The following is a 21,330-nucleotide window of genomic DNA, read 5'->3' as shown; positions in this document are numbered from 1 at the left end:
GTCTCTTTAAAAATCCTATTTCTCTATGGATATGGTTTCAGATCCTCACCATTGTATAAACTCCTTTTGAGAAAAATAATGCCATTAGTGCTCATACATTACCAGTAGTTCTCAGATAGAACACTCTATTTCAATTAAGCATCCTAAAATCAAGTAAGAAATGTTAATTTCTCCTTTTTTTAAGACACTGCACTGCTATTATGGCTGCTTAAGCTCATTCATTTTCTTCTGTGTCATCAACAGGCTACAAATACTGGGGCTTCGAGTCAGGCAAATCTCCCCAAACTTTTTCACCTCTTGGTCAGTTACGTAGATCTGCTCATCTTGGCTAGACTTTCCGACGTATGTTATGGACAGCTGTGTGAAGGCTTGTCTATGCTTGTCCTCAGCTCAAAATTCCAGCAGTTTATCTCAGACTTGTTCCCACTACAGGAGCAAGGATCAAAGGAAGAAAACAGGGTATTTCGAAATGACACATTTCATCAGACTCATTCTGCTGATTAAATTGAGTCACAAAGCAGAGCAGACTCAAGGAGTGGAAAATAAACGCTATCTCTTAATGGAAAGCTATATTTAGTGCAAAGGATATGAATACAGGAAGGGGATTAATTTGCGCAATTTTTATAACCAATCTACAGTACCCATTGTGTTTGTTTTGTATACTGTGTAAGAGATTACTACAAATTCAGTGGCTTAAAACAGCATACAAATATAGACTGCTATCATATGCTATGCTATATTTGAGGTACTGGGGTGATAAAAATGAATTAGTCATAACGATTAAAATATCCTTGCCCTCATGGAACTTATACTCCATGGTGAAGGGGATAAATAGAAAATAAGCAAGATAGATACATAAATTATATAGTAAGATAGAGGTTGATAAGCATTATAAAAAGTACAATAGAAAAGAAGGTTGGGTAGCACCATGGTGTTGGGGAATGTTTGCAATTTTTAGTAGAGTGGCTTAGGAAAGTCTCTTTATTAGTTTCCTTATGGTAGCATCAGATATAACCACAAGCTTGGTGGTATAAGGCAACAACATTTTTGTCTCACAGTTTCCTTGAGTCCACACATTTTAGTGGAGTACTCTACACAGGATCTCATAGGCTAAAATCAAGATATTGGTCTCTTATATTCCCATTTGGAAGCTTGATGAGGAAAGGATTCACTTCCAAGCTCCTTCAGGGTTTTGGAGGAATTAACTTCCTTGCAGCTGTAGGCCTGAGGTTCCACTGTCTTGCTAGTTGTTGGCTAAGGACCACCTCAGCCCATAGAGGCCCCTTTCAGGTCCTTGCCACATGACTCCCTCCAGAGACCTTCTCACACTTCCAATCTCTGACTCAGAAGGGGCCAAGTCCCTTTTTATGGCTCATCTGATTAGGTCAGGCCCACCTGGATAATCTTTTTGATTAACCCAAAATTAACTGCTTAATAACTTAATCACAGGAGTGATATCCTATCTTATTCACACTCAAATACAGCAGATTATACAGGATATCCACATCAGGGGAAAGGGGAAATTTGGGAGCAATCTTGAAAGAGATCCATGTACATATTAAAATATTTAATTCTTTCTATTGGAGTATTTCCCTTAGTTTACAGCAGACTGAGGGTACAAAGCAGAGGAGAAAGCTAGACAGAGAGGTGACAGTGACTTCTAGGTCTGACATACGCTACGTGAGGGACATATGGATGCTATTAGAGCCCGAAGAGAGGCTCTAAACCAAAGAGGTGAGTTAGACAAACCTTGATAGAGGAGAACTTTGAGTCTTGAAAAAAGAGCAAGTATTATCTAGGTGAAAAATTAAAATGAGGGAAGAAATTGATCTATTATCTTGATGACATGATTCTTTATTCACATAGACATAGACAGCAGTGGTTACCTTGCTTCAGGATTGCTGTACATGTACCTGCATTGCAGTGAAGAGGTTGTTTAATAAAAGTCTAGGGGTTGGTCTCATGCTTTTATTTTATTTCTGTTAGTTTACTCTTTTCAGGACAAGTTGATAGACCTTCTAGCCTGTCTTCTTGGCACCTCATCAGTACTATGGGTGGTTTTTAATAGCTCTTTGAAAAGATAATAGGGGGGATTCAGAAACAGTGAAAGCTTAAAGAAGTGGTTTTAAGGAGGTATCTTGGAGAAATAAAATATCAGATATTAGTTTTAAGGAAAAAAGTTTTTTTCTTACAAAATTGACCACAATCACTAGTCAGACAAAACCTACTGATGAAATTTGAAGATAAACCTAAATCATTCTAGCTTTTTATTTACCACCAGGACTTGTGGAGTGTCTCAAAGTGAGAGAGAAGCAACCTGGGACTGGGTCCATTCCCAGTTTTGATTTATGCTGTAAGCATCCTCATAACCCTAATAAGAATCTAGGAAAATCCAATACGTCATTATCTGGGAAAGACTTGAGTCCCCTTTGTTAGTTTATTTGAATTCCAGTTTCTTATAACCATCTGCCTGAAACTTGGCAGAGTTTTTGGAGTCTGAGGAAACTTGAAAATCAGCACTTAGAAGCACCATGCTCGCATCTTTAGAAAGGCCATATTCAAATGTGACTTGTGTTCTTTTTATTACATTACATTCTTAAAATCTTGTAAGTTTTGTCTAGAAAATAAATGCTTTTCATTATAGATTCAGATTAATGCTTCATAAAAAATCAGAAGGCAATCCAAAATATCAACTACGTAGTGCAGGTCAATTCCACGCTGCTGTGAAGTCTGTCGTTGTATCGGAATCCATTTCCCCAGACTTAAAAACACTTCTAGGGGTCAGTAGGAGCAATCAATCAGGTGCTAATTTCTCTTTTCTCTTTTAAAACCTTGAATATTCTTCTCCAGCCCTCACTCTGGCTAGGTTCTAAGTCAGCCTCTCTTCACCACTGAAATATTGCCCACATAAAATACCTTAGTTCTGCTTAAAATCTCGTGAATTTTTTTTCCTTGCACTGACTCTGTAAAATGTTCACACAAAGCAGACATGCCTACTGTTTCATGGGATCATTCAAAAAACCAGCAGACTGTAAACTGAATGGACTCTTATCTCAGAAGGATGAAGGACAGAGCTGGCCTGCTGGGATTTGAAGCATTGGTTCCAGGGAGTCTAGATATTTCAAACCAGACGCTTACACAACCCATTTCTCTCTGGCCTTATGACTGAATGCGCTAATTCATTTACCATTCAAAGTGTCCTTCTATAATTTATGCCACATACTGACATGTATTTAACTCTCTAAAATGCCTTGAATACAATTTGTTTGAAAGACATTATACACAATAAACCATAATGCATTTTTTAAGAAGCATCTTGGAATAAAAATAAATATAAATTGAAGAAAAATGCTTATTAATAAGCATTTATATGGCACTTCATGTTTACAGATGGTTTTACAGTCATTTTTTATTAGTTTAATGTGCCAGGTCTCTTTGGGCTCAAAGTGCTACTTAAGTACATCTCCGGACTTCATCCCCCTGGAGTCTAGACTTGTGGGGTCAAATGTTGTAAAGACAGTCTTTCTGGAAAAGTTGTATCTTAAAGCCATTAAAGAAATTTTAATATGATGAATGAGAGTACTTTCAAGACCATTTTCACTGAAATGTCTAGTTTTAAGGCAATAAGAAGAATAAATTGGTATGGCTATTAATAGCTTTAGACACAGAGCTGTGTCTTATGTTAACATAAGGGTCATGGTAGCCCATCTGGTGTCTTGCTAATGTTTGTAGGACTAGAAATTACAGAATAGCATCCATGGGGTTTATGAAGGATTTCCTGTGGTTCTAGTACAAAAGCACACCGAAAGATATTTGTCCTTTGTTCCATGTCAGGACTACTGCTAGAAATTACCGCTGTTCCAGAAGTCTTCCAGATTCCAGACTGATGGCCTACATTTTCTGGTCCTTCTAATATCACTCTTCCTTCTGAAGACTGTCAACTGCCAGTAAGTTCTACAGAAAAGATGTTTATGCTTTCAGGAAAGTTTATGAAATAGGGCACATAGTAACACAGGGAGTTATTGCAACAGGACTACAGGATAAAAGATCATGTCTCAATCAGATATGTATATGCCAAGATGTCAATATTTACATATTATTTATATCCTGGTGCTCATTGCCGACAATATTTCATTGATATATTTGACATTATTTCATCAGTAAATTTAGAATGTGTTCAAATATATTTTGGCTGAGGAAACTTTTCTAAGAAATTTTCAAAGAAAAGTCGGTGTCACCAAGTAACATACATTGGCATGTGAGCTTCATTTGTTCAATTAACCTTTTAATATTTTTACAATCAGATTGAAAAACTTAAATGAAAAGAAACATAGATTTTGTGATGAATGAAAAAAGATAAAACCTTCAAAACTTATTTGACTCAAAATTGTCTCTTAATTTTGAAATTTTTTCTGAGGATCAGATTGTATCTGATTGTCTCTTTGTAAATCTTGCAACTATATCTAGAGTTTAAAAAAAACATATCTGGTATTAGCTGTATGGAAACAAGCAAATGAAGGCAGCCAATTCCTGGGATGGGAGTTTGGGGAAGCTACGTAAAGAAACGTTTAATAAAAAACTGACTTCATTCTTCAATGTATTCAACTCAAATAATCTATTTTATCTTAAATTCAACTAGTGTGTGTTTCTGAACATTTATTATGCACTATTTAGATTATTACAACTACTGAAGGAAATGGAAAGAATTAGTGTTAACCGGGGAATGAGTTAGTCTCTTTTACATGCTGTTTCGTGTAGTTTAATCCTTGCAACTCTGATACAAGGTGGTAGCAATTACCACCATTTTTAGATGAAGAACCTGAGACCAAGAAAGTTAAGTTACATCATTACAAGTAGGGTAGTGGAGTCAGCTGAGCAGGACTTAGCTTTGTCTGATTCCAAATCTATGATCTTTCTTCAATGACTTTCTTCAATTTGGAGTTTTTCCCAAGTTGCAAGATCTCCTAAATTCAATCGTTTTTAAAGAGATGACTGAAAAACAATATGACTATTATGTATGTATGTATGTATGTATGTATGTATGTATGTATGTATGTAGAGAGAGAACTAATTCCAGGGGCTTTAGGACAAAAGATGCTGATTCCTTAAATCTGGGGAGGGATCCATAAACATGTGTTTTAATGAGCACTTTAGGAGGGTCTAATGCAGATGGTAGGTAGCTTTCAGAAATCTTGAGACAGTCTTATTCCTTTCATTTACTCTGTGGTAATTGGTACATGTTTGGTACCATAGCTGTATAATAAATTATTCTAAAGTTTAATGGCTTAAAAAAAAAAACCCAAAATTTATTATCTGTCATGATGTCCATGAGTTAGTAATTCAGGAGAGGTTCTAGCTTGGGAACGCCCATGTGGTCGCAGTCAAATGGTGACTGTGGCTGGGGTTGTCTCAGAGGGGTCTTCCTTCCCATGACTGGTGCCTGGTCTGAGCGCACACGTAGCTGGGGCTCCTTATGCATCTCTATTTCTGCTGTCTCTTCACATGATCTCTCTAAGATAACTTCTGTCATCATAGATGAGACAGCCGGATTTCCATGGCAGTCAAGTTTCCAAGGTTTGTGTCTGAAGAGAGAGAGTGGACCAAAAGCTGTATCTTTTTTATGACTAGACCTGGAAAGCTTCATGGTATCACTTCTAGCCATTGGAGCCATCGCAAGCCTCTGCCTGGATTCCAGGGGAAGAAATACAGACCTCATCGCTCAAGCATCACTGCCCAGCCCAGCTACTATGATACATGGGAGATAATAAAATTATTCAATTCTTTTATCTAAGAGGTAATATTTTGGGATACAAATAAGTTGAGATGAATGAATGAATGGTAGCTATTTAATAGGTTATTAAAACAAAGTGAAGCTACATAAGACAATGGCCCACATTTTCTGATTTTATGCCTCGTGAAATAGGCTTATGACCTGTAGACTTTCCCTATGCACAGCTTTTGTTGACCGACCACCTGGATCTATGGAAGACCCAATATGACAGACTTTACGCTCTTCATCAATGAAATGTGGGTACGCTGAAGGCCTGCTTTCAAAGCTTAGCACATACATACTCTATAATTTAAAGCTTGACATTATAAATATCCCCACTGGTACAATTATCATGTCTTCATAAATTAAGGAAATAATCTTGTTCTCAATTCAAAAAGGTCATAGGAACATGACAACACCAGAAAATGTATGTTCTGAAAGCTTACATCAAATTATAAGACAATATCCAGGAGTTTGCAAATGAATAATTATTTTAAATATAAAGATGTATCAAGGGATAATTTGGACCAAAATAGATGTAATTATTACTCTTTTTGTGGACCGTTTTTAAAACAAGTGTGGCCCCTGGCTTTAATGACATTAGTATAGTCTAATCCAGATTTATTTGTGATCTCTTCATAAACTTTATAGCTGGGACCCATATTTAAAATAAAAAACATAATCAAATAGAAAGTAAAACAACAATAACAAAAATCTTACTAAGAAGTTTCTCCTTATCTAATTCTGATGAAAAATATTAATTTAGTTTTTACCTTTGAAATTAGTTTTATCAAATAAGTGGTATTAGTTTTATGAAAGATGTGTAATGCCTGACAGTTTTATTGTTATATGCAGTTCTCATTAATTAAGAACTCTTCAGATCATGATGGCATACATGTATATTTTATTTACATAGATATGCATATATTATCATGTGTTTGCATATGGGAAACTAATATAAAACTGGCTCATACATATACACACACATACCAAATGGGATGTAAGCATTATTGTGGGCTTTACATTGTCCTACTGGTCAACTTAATGTCACTGTGAGTCCTTCAGGAGGATTGACGGTCTGGGTGGGGGAGGGGCATCTATATTCTAGAACAAGTCCCAAGAGGGCAGCGACTACAACTTCTAACACTTTATTATTGGTCAATTTGGGGCTTCTTTCACTCAGATGACATAGTTAGAAGGATGTCACTGCACAAATCAACATCTAGTGCCTCGCCGTTGATGTGAACGCTACCTTAAACAACAGCTGTGTCTACTACAACCGTCTCCTGAGTAGTCAGGATACTAATTATTGTAAGCGCGCTATACTTGGAGGGTGGCTCTCCAAGAAAAGTCTGACCTCTTCATGTAAAACTCGGACAGCTTGCTGCATGCTCAGCAGTAACTTCTGTGGTTTCTTTTCCTGACAGCCTTGACTTTGTCTCTCTGCTGTCAAGGGTACGCAGAAGAGCCCATTCACAGTGAAATTAAAACGCACGTGTAATGCAGTTTTAAGCAATAAGAAGGGATGATGAATTTATGAAAAGTAGATGATGCCTACAATTTTGAGCTTTTCTACTTATTTTCTGGAATTTACTTTTATTGAAAAAAAATACTCAAGGGGGTGTTTGAAAAAATATTGCAATTAAAAACATTTTTATTTTTCTCTCAAGAGCGCTTTACAGGACTGATCACTCATTTTCCTAATTCGTAAGAATTAAATCCTTTGGATGCAACAACATGATCTAAGACTGCTCAATTATTCCATTCATAATTACCCATCTTGCTTGAGCCTATACTTTTACTTTTTCACTTCCTCTTAAGTTTGATGTCATTTTAAATAAATATATAACCAAATATCCATGGAATATTAAATATAAGTTGCAAAGGAAAGAGTGGGAAGGTAGCAAGGAATATGATTAGTTCCATTCCACAGAAATTTTGTGGATGTCAACTATAAGCTCCTGGAAGGATTCATCTTTAAAAGTCATACAAAAATAATCAAATGTAGGATAGAAAATATAACAGATTATTTAATCTCAATTATATAATTTAGCTCTTGTGTCTTTGATTTGTCTTTCATGCCATCTTTGTTTTCAATTTAAGAAAGTATACTGAATGATTTCCATGTAACTATTATTCTAACACTTTATATATTTCCCTCTTAGCCATGGATTCAAGCTGTCACTATTTCTCACATTAATATCTGTTAAAAAATTATAAAATATAATCCTAATAGCCTATATATTCCTGGTATATTTCTGATTGATTTATAAATTTATTTAATTATTGTAGTATAATTTACATAAAATTAAATACACAGATCTGAAGTGTTTAGATAGATGATTTGGGGCAATTTTTTACACCCATGTGACTGTCATCCAAAACCAGGCATATAAGATTTCCATTGGCCAAGAAATTCTCTTTATGCATTATTTCCAGTCAATACTCTGATTCATGAAAGCAATCGCTCTCTGAGTCCTATCACCATATATTAATTTTGCCTATTCTTAAACTTAGATATAAATAGAATCATGGACTATATAGTATTTGTGTGTCTGCATTCTTTAGTTAAATACATATTTGAAACATTTCTAGACTTTTGTGTATTATTTTTTCAACTCTTATTATTGCTTATTAGTATTGCATTATTTGAATACACTATAATTTGTTACTCCATTTTCCACTTGATGGACATTTGGCCATTTTCAGGTTTGGGGCTGTTATGAATAATAATATTTTAAACATTCTTGTACAGATCTTTTTATGGACATCTTGAGTAAATGCCTAGGAGTGAACCAGTGCTCACACTCACTTTCTCACGCTCTTTTCTCTTTTTTTGATTCATTTTGATCAGATTTACCAATTGCATTAATCCTTTCAAAGAACCGACTTCTGCATTTGTTGATTTTCACTATTGTTTTCTGTTTCCTATACTGTTTATTCCCACTTTTTTATTATTTTCTTTTTCTAAGTACTTTTGGGCTTAATTTGCTCTTCTTTTCCTAACTTCTTCATGTGGACACTTAAGTCATTGATTTTACCCACTTTTTTCTTTATTCACACAGGTTTTTAAAGCCATAAATTTTATTCCAAATATTGCTATAGCTGAATTTTAACACGTGTTTTACATTATCATTCAGCTAGAAGTGTTTTCTAATTTCCTTCATAATTTCTTCTTTGATTCTTATATGTAAGTCTAAAAGCCACTTAGAATTATTTTTTATAAGGTAAGTTTAGAGAAGTATTTTTTTACATGTAGATATCCACTTTGTTGAAAAAAACTAGTTTTTCCCCATTGAGTTACATTGGCATATTTGTTAAAAATCAGTTGACTTTGTAAGTTTGAGTCAGTTTCTGGACTCTATTCTGTTCCATTGGTCAATACATCTATCTTCACACCTGTGATACTGCTGTTTTTATTACTGTAACTTGAGTAACTTGATACTGTACTGTGACTGATACCTACTAATGAAAGCCCTTCATCTTTGTACTTTTTCAAACTAGCTTTGTTTATACTAGTTCTTTTGCATTTCCATATTTTTCAATCTGCTTAACTTAGACAAAGGTTTTTTCTTCCTTTGAATGAGAAAAAAATACCACGTGAAGAAAAGAACTCAAGTGTATATTTTTCTCTGTTTTATATAGCTAGAAAAATGTACTTTATAAATGGATTTTGCTCTATTTATATATATATACACACACACACACACATATATATACTACTCTTAATCGTGTTTGTTGCTAGACTAAATGACAGAGTTAGACAGACAGACAGACACATGACAGGAAGGGCCAGGCACAGGTCAAGACCTCCACATCAGCTTTTCTCCATCTTGGAAAGGAGGTCGTCACAGATTCTGGTCAGTTCATTGTTTTCCTTAGTCTTCTGCTCCACGACCTTCTCCAAGGAGTGGACGCACATCTGCTCCTTCCTCAGGACCCTCTGCAGTGCCAGGGCCTCCGCTTGTTCCTTGTTCCAGATCTGGACAGTCTCCTCATTCACCAGCTGGAGTTTCTCAAGGCCTGGTATCTCTGTCCCTCCTTTTCAATCTTCCCTGTGTAACCCTACACACACACACACACACAAATACACACACACACACACACACACACACACACACACACTATTATTGTTCGAATGTGTGTCCCCCCTCAAAACTCAATGCTGAAATACTAATGCCCAATGATGAGATGTGGAGGTGCGGACATTGGGAGGTGTCTGGTCATGAGGGTGGAGCCCCATGAATGAGATTAATGCCTTTGTGAAAGCGGCCCGGGAGAGCTCACTTACCCCTCCCACCACGCGATGGTGCCAGAAGTCTGCCACCTGGAAGAGAATTCTCAGCAGACCCCCCGGCATTCTAATCTGACTTCCAGCCTCCAGAATTGTAAGAAATAAATTTCTGTTCTTTATAATCCACCCAGTCTATGGTATTTTGTTATAGCAGCCTGAACAGACAAAGACACACACACACACACACACACACACACACACACACACAGACAAACATAATAAAAAGACTCAGTCACCTGATTCCAAATACACAAGCTTTCACATTTGTTACATTGCCTTAGCTGCTGTACAATGCTTGGGTCTGGAGAATTAAATTCTGTAATTAGCAAACATCCATGAAACATGAACAGCTGAATCAAAAAAAAAAAAAGTGCTGAAATTTAGAATTCAATGGAATTTCAAGTAATAACAGCTTAGGCCTGCAGGCTGTCACTTCCCATCTGAAACAATGATTCCCACTGTTTTTCTGGTTGACACAATTTATTAAAACCTCTCAACATACACAAAATAAAATTATGATAAGCCCCCAAATCCAGCACAGACAACCTAGCATGAAACATTTAAGTCATAATTTACCTTAGAGGGTCCGAAAAAAGAAACCTGAGAAAAATGAGGAAAGTTCAAAAAAGTCATTTCAACATCCCAACAGAGTTAAAGATCGTTTTCAAGTATCCCATTCAGATGTTTTTATAATTGTGTGGATCCTACAGTGTTACACATTCTACCAGTTCTCAAGTGGCTGTGCCCAGAAGGTGGGGACTGCTTCTGACTGGCTGCTCGCTTGCTTTTATTTTCATTTCCTGTGCGAGAGTGAAATTGCCGTTTGGGGACAGTTAAATCTATTTCAGGCATAAGAATCATTCGTCCCCTGTGGAGGCAGCTTCGATGAATGGCTTTTCATTTCTTCTTATTCATCCTGACTTTACAATTGTGATGCTTAGCATGATAGGATTTCACTTGGTTCTCCCTCTGCCTCACACAGCTTGCTTTCTTCCTGGTTACTCTGGCCGAAATTTGGAGCCTCGTGGTTGGCATTTTGGCAGGGATTGTCCTCTGTAAACTGGATTTATCTCCACATGGTGTGCTTCTTGGCCATTTGCTTGCTGCTAAATATGTGTTGTAGCGCTCAGATAGGAAAGAAAAAAAAAAAAGATCAGTGCAGAACTGATGTTAAGACAAGGCTTATGTCTTTTATTTTCTTAGCAAGACCAAATTTTTAAACCTGGATCAATTTCTTGATAACAATTTTATAGTCAAGAAATGCCTCTTTATCTAAAAGGCTGAACATCTGATACAAATTAGCTCTAAGCAATGCATTATGGTACAAATGTGTATATTTGGCTTTTCCAAAGCTATGGGTTTTCATTTAATATTAGCGATGAAACAAATGCAAACACTCATTGAAAAACTAGTAAGGTTAAAGACAAACACTATACCGATGAGATAATTGAGAGGGCAGAAAAAGTAACTAGAGGTATTTTTCTTTTGAACAGACAACTTTTATTAAGATCACAATTTAAATGGTTGTCACAGATATAAATTTGTAAGAATGCATAGCTTGTAACTACAGCGCAGACCCCTTCATCTTTGAAGAGTTGTATTTAACGCTTTTAAATCTGAAAAGATTTCCACAAAAGGAAATTCTTCAAGGATAAACAATATTCTCCAAAAAGTAACTTTCAGTGGACAGGAGAAGAAAATTTCAAGAAAAGAATGTAGATTCTACAAAGGCATGGAAATGTAAGAAGGCATATGGAGTTAAAAAAATATTGAGAATTTTTCTACTTGTTTTGGGGATGTGGAGAGAGCATTTAAAAATGATACTAAAAAATATTGTTGCAGTCATATTTTAAGGGTCCATGTTTGGATATCAATGAGCTTGGAAATTTTTCTTTGATCATTAAGATTTTTTAAAATTTATTTTTATTTAAAAAAAATTGGGGGGGAGGTAATTAGGTTTATTTACTAATTTATTTTAATGGAGGTACTGGGGATTGAACCCAGGACCTCATGCATGCTAAGCAGGTACTCTACAACTGAGCTATATCCTCACCCAAGATGTATTTATTTGTTGCTTTTTTGGAACAAATGAGTTTGTTCAACATTGTAATTTAGAAAATTATCTCTGACAACATATGAAGGATACTTCGGCTTAGGAGAAATGGTGGTGAGCTTACCTGCTTGAGCTACTGCTATAATCTATACACCACATGCTGAAGAGCTGAATGAAAAGAGTGGAGGAAGAGATGGTCGTGGAGAAGATGGGAGACATCTAGAAGGGAGAGCTGGCAGAACTTGGTGACCGACATGGAGTGGAATATAAGAAAGGAAGGAGTCAAGCTTGTGAAATAAAAAGAATTACATTTAACAACAGCTATAGAATACAGGAGGAATAAGACTTGGGAGGAAGGATGTATTCATTTTGGAAATACGGACATGGTATAATCTTGCTGAAAGCTGATTGCAGGATTGGAGCATAGTAACAAAGAGGGCTGGGAATACAGACTTGGCAGTCACTGTGCTATAAATGGTAGTTTATGTTAGAATTGGGAGGGATTTCCCAGGGAGACTAAACCAAGTGGGAAGAGAAGCAGGCATAGGGTGGAACTGTGGCTGACAGCAGTGTGCACACGGCTGTCCGAGAGAGAGGGAGGGGCCGCTTCAGGCAGATGAGAAGGAAGAAGCAACGTGTTTCAAGGAGAGAGTGATCATGGTTTAACACTTACAGAGGTTAAGCAAGTAAGTAAATAAGTCTTCCTTCTTAAAACATTTTTCCCTTAAGTATGAATTTCCTTTGGTTCTTTTACGATTAAGCATTTCTTAATACCCTCCGTAATTTTATTTTCTTTAATCTCTTTTTTCAAAGTTTTTTCCCCTTGATCCTCATTTTTCTTTACTCTAAATTTGGACATTCTGCATAGTCACAACTTTGACTACCATTTCATAATATAACTCCTAAATTTAAATAATTTTATTCATTCAAAAACCCTTAAGAATTGCTGTTCCAGAAATTAATCATGAAAAAAGGAGCAATCGAGTTGCTCCATCTTTCACAGGGTTTAATGGACAGAGAGAGAAACAGACACACACACAAATACACTGCTGCAATGTGATTAAGTGTGAAATGACCATTTTGGCATCTTACATGTCACTCAGGTTGCTGAATGGGAAGTGGATTTGGCAGACAGTCTAGAGGCAATGGCTTCTGGTAGAAGAAATTTGTTTCAATAATGCTAAAAAGAAAGACTTAAGGTCTACACAAGTGAGATCAAGATGGAGAAGAATCTAGGGTGACTCATGAGTTTGTGTTTGTATGTTTTGTTTTGTAGTAGTTTAAGTGGCTGACATCTGGGTTGGTTGTAATGGCACTCACTGCCATGGTCATTTCTATAGAAATTGGAGCAGGTTTGGCAGGAAGAATAGAAATGATGACATCTGTTTTAGACTTGCTGGGTTTGACATATTTATTAAGAATGTCTTGGTGGAAGCAACCAAGATAGGTGATTGGAAATGTAAGTCTGCAGCTCAGGAGATACTTACTGGGGAGTCACACCTGTGGGCATGAGTGGAAATCCTTTTGGCAGATCATGTTAGATAAACCACTGAGGACAAAAACCTAAAAACTGCTGTGTTTTCATGATTCAGCCACAATTGCAACCCTTCTCCCAAGCTGCAGACTCAAAAAGACTTTATATACATATATACACAAGTACCCACATATATTTCCAGTTCAATGTCTTAAACTGCTTGCCCTCTTTAAAAATGTATTTTACATAGTGGATTCTACCAGTCTATTAATATTGCTGTCATTTTCAGTTATGAATTTCTGAAACCTTGGAAGGGTTTTTGCTGTGTCCACTTGGGACTCTCTTAGTTATGAGATGTTATTGCTTCAACTCTTCAAATGGTTTTTTGCTCGTTTGTTTATCCATGCTTTGCATTCTCACTGCCACTGACTCAGCCAAGCACTCAAAATCTCTTGTCTGGTCTATTCCTAGTTTCTCCAACAATATACCTTTCAAGCTACTCACACGTTAACCTTTCCAAAATAGAGGTTGAATAGCATTGGGTACCTATTCAACACCCTGAAACACTGTCTCTTTACCAAAATAATACAGTCTTGTAGCCTCAAAGTCCAGATCTTATGTTTTATGTCCCAAATGATCTTCCCAGACATAACTCACAATTCATTCCACCAGGAATTATAGAATCTAGTCCACACTGAGTGGCTTCAAATACTCTTTCCACCCTCCAGCTTCTGTGACTTCGCTGGCATTGCTTTCCCAACCGGGTGTCCTCTTCGTTTGGTTTTTAACCTAGCTAAACATTCCCCATGTTTTAATCCCTGGCTTAAATGTGATTTCAGTGAGATCTTCCCCAGTGCTTTTATCAGAAGTAATTGTTCCTTCTGCTTTATTCTCATAGCACCTCTCTTTTAGTGCTTATTTAATTCTGTGTCATAGTTTATTATACTTGTCAATCCTGCTGGCTAAGACCTTTATCTTTTATCATTCCCATTTAGGAACACAACAAATAGAGTGAAGCTATTCAAGAAAAACTCCTTCTGTGGTTTAAAGTAACCTGGTTGAATCCTTTATCAAGAAACTGAGTTAACTTTCATTACAATGGTAACAGCTACAGTTAGTTAGGGGGGGAAAACTCTGAATCCCATGTATTTTCAAGGAGTAATGGGCATTTTTAAAATTTTATATTTAATTTTATCTTTAGACAAGCAAGATTATGTTTGCTAGAAATCGTTTAAGAGATCTCATAACTTGTGCTGTCTCAGTCAAGTATTTAATATACCTTTGTTCAATGTTCCAGAATATCCTGTGGGCTACAAGTTAAAACGAGGTTCAAAAGATGGTTAAAATGTAGAGGTAATGAGGCCAGTGAATCCTTGGCTGTCAGAAAACAAAGTTTCTCTTGAGGTATATAGCTAACAAGTCACAATGAACTAAGACAAGCTTTTGGCTTATCCCAAATCTCACCTGATGCTAGCCACTGCAGCTAATCCTTGGATGAAAAAGTCTGGAAAATTGGGTTATTCCTACATCGACAATCTCCAAATGCATATCAAGTTATTTCCTGTCTCAGCATATCTAAACAAAACTTACCCCAGATACATACAATGGTTTGTGGCAGGGTCTCAGTGCCCTTGTTTTAAAGAAATCTTATCTCTATCTTTTCTAACCCAGCAAATGAAATGTTTTGATGTTCTCTAGATCCCAAATTCTTAAAGTAGAAGCCTGTTTATTTGAAGGATGTGGAAGCAGCCTTCTTTCTCTTTTGCAGACATCTTTCCTGGAATTGGGTACTTCATACACTCACAGACTTGTTATACCTGAAATATGGAAGACAAAGGATGTTTTGGCAAGTGCTCCTCCCAGGACATCATGCAAACACCTGGCTACAAGTAAAACTGAACCATGGTAGTTATGGTTCTGGGAGAAATAATAGAAAAATAGTTTGGGTTCTGAAAAAGTGCCCCTAGAATAATCATGAGACATAAAACAGAAGGGCCCCAACCTCATGAGCTGTCAGAGGAGAAGAAAGCTCTGATCCCCAACTTGGTGGCCTCTCAGATGAGAAACAGTCCCAGATTGTTTTAGTTTCTTGTTCAGACAGAGAACAAAAATCGAAAATCCTCAGTAATCGGTAAGTTCCTTCTGATTCCTTATTCTAATTCCCTGACCTTAGTGTTTATCCGACAAATTCCTGCCTCCTCCTGTTACTTGTGTCCCACAGGACTCTAGGGACTGCTTTACCCTCAGTTCATCTGTATTCACCTGGAACACATCCCCTGAACCATGTAATATTTTCTTAGGAGAAGACCTTCTACATTTGCCTAAAAAATATTTGTTATACAATGGTTGCTTAATAATCCATTTAAATCTATCTAATATGTCTTAAACTGAAACACCTTAAGATTCTAATTAATAATGATACAATTTCAGATCATAAATTATATAAATAATGAGATGCTTGGAAGGGTAAACGTCTTCGAAGATTTTTTTCTCTATTCCCTTACATTCAAATAATTAGTTAATTTCAACTCATACATATGTGTCTAAATGTTTCATAGCAGAGAAACTAAGGCATGAAAACCTAAGTATGTGGGATCTTATATATGTGTTTTCATACATGATGTTTATTTAATCTCCACAGAACAGTATTAGGTTATTGGCAAAGAAACTGAGACTCCGGGAAGTAGCCTCCCCAGATCACACAGCCAGTATTTAAACCCAAATCTGTGGCTCTCCTGGCAGTCTCCAGCAATCATGGTCCAGTGAGGGAAAAAAAAAAAAAAAAAAAAAAAAACTTCTCTAAATTCTATAATTGAAAGGAACTTAATACAGAAAAATGGATGCAAAAGTAACAGAAATGCTCAGGAACCAAACCAACAACTCAAAACAGCTATTTCTGGCGGGGGGGGAGGGTATAGCTTAAGTGGTAGAGCGCATGCTCAGCATGCACAAGGTCCTGGGTTCAATCCCCAGTAGTGCCTCCGAAAATAAATAAATAAATAAACCTAATTACCTCCCCTCCCAAAAATAAATAAATAAATAAACTCACCTAGAAAATGTCAAGAAAACTAAACAACAATTAAAAAAAAAACAGCTTTTTCTGTGAATATGTTTTCCCTAAAAGCTGACTCCACCCTAAAGTTGGCAGAAAATTGAAACAGCTTCATCAGAGCGTAAGGCATCCAGCCTCCAGGAGAATCTAAGATGAGAGACAAAGAGGTTAACTGGCTGAAGCAGAGAACAGAAAGGAAAGGCAGGTATTGTTACAAACTCTGCCCGAGGGTTGGGTGAGAAGCAAACTAGGGAGAAATATCACTACCAGCCCCTTCCAGTTTTCTTTCAGTGCTTCCCATTGGTTACTTTTACTCAGAAATGAATTCCTCAAGGAATCTGGAAACCGGAGTTCTTATGATGCAGGTGCAGAAGAGGGGAAGGACTCGAAATTGATTTGCGATTAAAAGGCAAACGCCAGCACAGATTCCATGATACTACATGATACACTAGCTTGGAAGGTGTAAACAAAGACAGACAGGTGAGAGAAAGGTATGAAGTACATTCTGAAATAAAGAGCAGTGCGATGTGGTTGCTGCATATGGAACGTGTGGAAACATTAGGCTGGAAAAGTAGGATAATGCAACAACATAGGGAAATAGGAGGGCCAGGAGAAGTTGTTAAAATTTAATTTAATGAGAAGACAATCTGGACCAGGGACATGATGCAACTGACATGTTATCTGGAGAATATTGATTTGAAAATGTCATGGAGAGCACTTTGAGGAGACTGGAGAACACTGCCTAGCAAGGAAGCACTTACAATTATTTGGGCAGAAATGATGATGACAATGTGATGAGGCGCTATAATTTGCTGTTCATCTGCTATGTGCCGGCTACTGTTCTATATCATTTATGCATAAACGTTATCCCAGTTGACTCTCATAACGATTTCTTCAAGGTAAATATCATTATCTGACTATACAGACAAAGAATGAATCAGAGAATTGAAGTCAGAGCCCCACCGTTATTTTCACAGTTATTCTCAGAATCAAAGAATTCAGGTGATGTTCCCCTGATCTAAACTACTGGGAATGAAATATAATTATTTTGGATGATCCAAAATCAATGTGTTTATGAACACAAAGCTTGATACCAAAGTTGGCATGTGTTAGTTACCATGCCAGGTACCAATTATCTGTGTTGTTAACCTTAATTTCTCTAAATATTACTGCTGGAAAACATTGCTTGTTTGCTGACAGTTTTTTTAATTAATTTGTTAGCACACAGATACTATTTCAAATTGCCACAGATTTTTAACCTGTATTCTCTGTAGGTTGGATTATTCTTTATTTCAAAACTCTCCTGTGATAAATGAAATCTTTTATTATAAGCATGTTCATGTTAAAGTAATATTTTATGGCCTATATTAGAAATTTTCATAAAGCCCGAAGAATGCTAGCACAGATACCAAACACATTATTGAATGACTAAATTTTATTTCTTTACTAAAATGTTTTATATTACCTCCACACAAGGACTTAATATTTTCTCCAGTTTTTCATTAATTGCTGTTTGTTAATCACTCTCAATCACTGGATATTTATAGGCAGTCCCTTGAATTTCAATAATTTGATTGCCACTAAGTGAACACATCTATCAAGGTAAATTATCTGTTCAACATTGGTATTGATGTGTTCATTAATTTCAAACCATTTTCATACGACTCCTGAAATTTCTTAATAACTCTCAAAAGGATGATAGCTTTAAAAAAAAAGATACAATTTACATTATCTAGGTATGTAAAGTATATGAGTCTTATTTTGATATTTTTGTTGAAAGCAGCGGTCATTGTTATTCAGTCTAGTTTTAATTTATTTTTGTTGTAATTTTTGTCAAAGGATCAGTAACCTTAAAGAATCACTAAAGACTGACTAAGTCTTCCTAAAATTGGAACTAATGTATAGAGATCTGAACTTGACAGCTGTTTCATCCTTTAAAAACAGTTAGATTCTATTCAATCTACCCCCACCCTACCTCTCTAAATATCAATTGAAAGCTGATCTTGAAAACTCATGACATTTTAATAACATAAATCAGAGACTGAGTCAGAAATATTGTTAGAGTTAAAATGACTCATTTTTAAAATACCATTGCTTTGTTCAATTTATAATGACCCAGTATTTACATTCTTGCAAGCTTCCAATATTATATCCATTTCTTCTCAGAATATTAATCTAATGGAAAGAATAAGTCATCACTTCTGAAAGGGAAGGGAGTGCTGTATATAAAGTCAATAAATATACTATTCTCAATACCTTTGACTCATTGCTTCCCATGACATAAAACAGCACATTATCACTAGTTCTGGGGATATTCATCCTTATGAAACATAGGCCAAACCACTAAAATCTATTATCTTGGTTTGTACCAAAAACTCTACACTAAGAGACCTATACTTTTCAATTGTGAAATGCTTCGGTTCAACCTCTTGTTCAAAATTTCAGTAGGTGACATTTCTGTAATTTCTGTCTATACAAGTTCTTTCTTCCCTATGACATTTGTGACCTTCCCAAATATTTACCAAGAATTCCAACTACCATTTAAACTGGTAAGAACTAAAGTGGAAAGGTATCTTGTAGAGCATATGAGGCCTTAGAACCTTCAGGCCACAGAGCAATAGATTAAATGACCTCTCAAGACCCCCTCCAGCTCTATATTCTATGGGGACTGATAAACCACAGAGATAGCCAAACAAAGAGGATACAGTGAAACCAGTTCTATTATCCCGGCATTTAATGGTTTTCTGTGTATGAAGTTCAAAGATGAAAGTTTCAACAAAGATTCCACCAACACAGTGTTTCTTGCAATTACCACTTTTCTGCTTACAATACTGTCTTACATTTTCCAAAGGACAAGAAAATGTGCTTTCTTTGTAATTCCAAATGTAGCTTAAGTAACAGGAGTTATTATTACAGATAAAAAAATATATGACAGTGAAATCAGAGTAATAAAGTTGGATTTGGGGTTAGGCCATCAAAGGAATATTAAAAAAAGGCAAAAGCACGATTTTTAATAGACAAAAAAGTAAATTTTGAGTAGAGACATACATGCAAACCAAATGAAAAAGAAAGGGGGAACATTAAAGCACTTTGAGAAAGAGTAAATGAAACATACAGAAAGATGAATTAAAGCATGTTCAAGGGCTATGCATATCGTCTACAAATAAATATGGCTTTAGTCAGAATAAAAAGTCAATGTAGGGAGAGAAGAGTCCAAAACTAATCAAAGCCAAGAAAGAAGAAAATGTACAGGATAAAACAGGAGGTAGACGGAAGCACCGAGATGACGGAATGGAGTTAAAAGTGTAAAAATTATGATAAGAAAATTAAGGCTAGAAAATGAAAGGAAGATTGCACAAGAGTTCGAGATAAATCAGGATCCTTTCAAGTACAGAAGTAAGAAGGAGTCAGGGCTGGAGATAATGGAGCCTCCATGAAATGGAAAGTATAATTTATTCACTGAAGTGGTGGATATTGCTATCAATTTTAATGACTTCTTTGCATCAGCTTTCAGACTATAGAACTGAGAAAAGATATTAGCAAAGAGACGTATATTTGCATATCTCAGGGAAGGAGGATGAAATAAATATCAAGCCAGGGCAATGATTAAGTTATTAAACTATTTAATTTCTGGCAAACTACAGGAAAAAATTGAATATCAACTGGATTCCAGAAAGCAGTATTAATAAATAAGAAGACCTTTATCAGGTACCTTTCAAAACTTTAGAGAATTTAAGGAGCTGAAAAAAAAATAGCCAAGATTTCTAGACTCACTTATTTTTATACCCGCCGTCTGAAATCATTCTTTAAAACATAGTACTCTGGCAGCTATGTATATAAATACAGTCAAACACAGAAAACCTGATTAGCTTCCTCTGAGAGAATTTTGGTGTCGGTACACAAACACACAAACACACACACACACACACACACACATTAATTTTAACTCCATTTTACTCTGCCACGGTAAGGTAGAATTTTTCTCCTCCAGGAAGCTTTTTGACCTCAGCAGAGTATAAGCACTCGTGGAAGTCCTTGAGGCAGCCATTCATACACCCACTGCTGTGTGAATGATGAAAACACACACAGGGACAAGCAATGGAGTACAGAGCATGCTGTAGCCATCACCATCTCACGCTGCCTAGCAGCTGGAAGAAACTAGAAGCTTCACATTGAATTATCCCAGCCAGAGCTTCCTACCTACCATATCCTGATAGGGAGTACAGACAAAAATCATGCTTTTCCCCTCCTAAGTAAGTTGTCTACAGCCTAGTGATTCATTAATGGACGTGAAATCAAAACATCCCCTGCATCAACTAAAAGAACCTCTAGGAAGATTTTTGTTAAGATTTTGCATGATTTGATCTCAGAAAATCCTGTGAAAAACCTCTACCCCTGAAGACTTCATCAAATGCTGAAGTTGGAACTGATCTCAGCACTGATGAGTTTGACTTCACAGGAGAACGTGAGATTGCCTGGAATTACTGCATTCAATCCTTGCTTCAGTAGCTTCTCCTGGGCATCCCAGCTGGAGCGCCACTGTTATGAAGGACTTGTTTCTCAGAAAATGGAATTTGATTTCTCTCGAAGGCACAAGGCAACCAAGCCTGTGTTTATCTGGAGAGTAAAGGTTCAGATAATTAAAATAATAAATTAGTGGGACTCAGTGTAAATGATCTGAATAGAC

This window comes from Camelus bactrianus, chromosome 29 (assembly GCF_048773025.1).
Source record: "Camelus bactrianus isolate YW-2024 breed Bactrian camel chromosome 29, ASM4877302v1, whole genome shotgun sequence".
Classification (NCBI taxonomy): domain Eukaryota; kingdom Metazoa; phylum Chordata; class Mammalia; order Artiodactyla; family Camelidae; genus Camelus; species Camelus bactrianus.
This window is presented reverse-complemented; position numbering follows the sequence as displayed.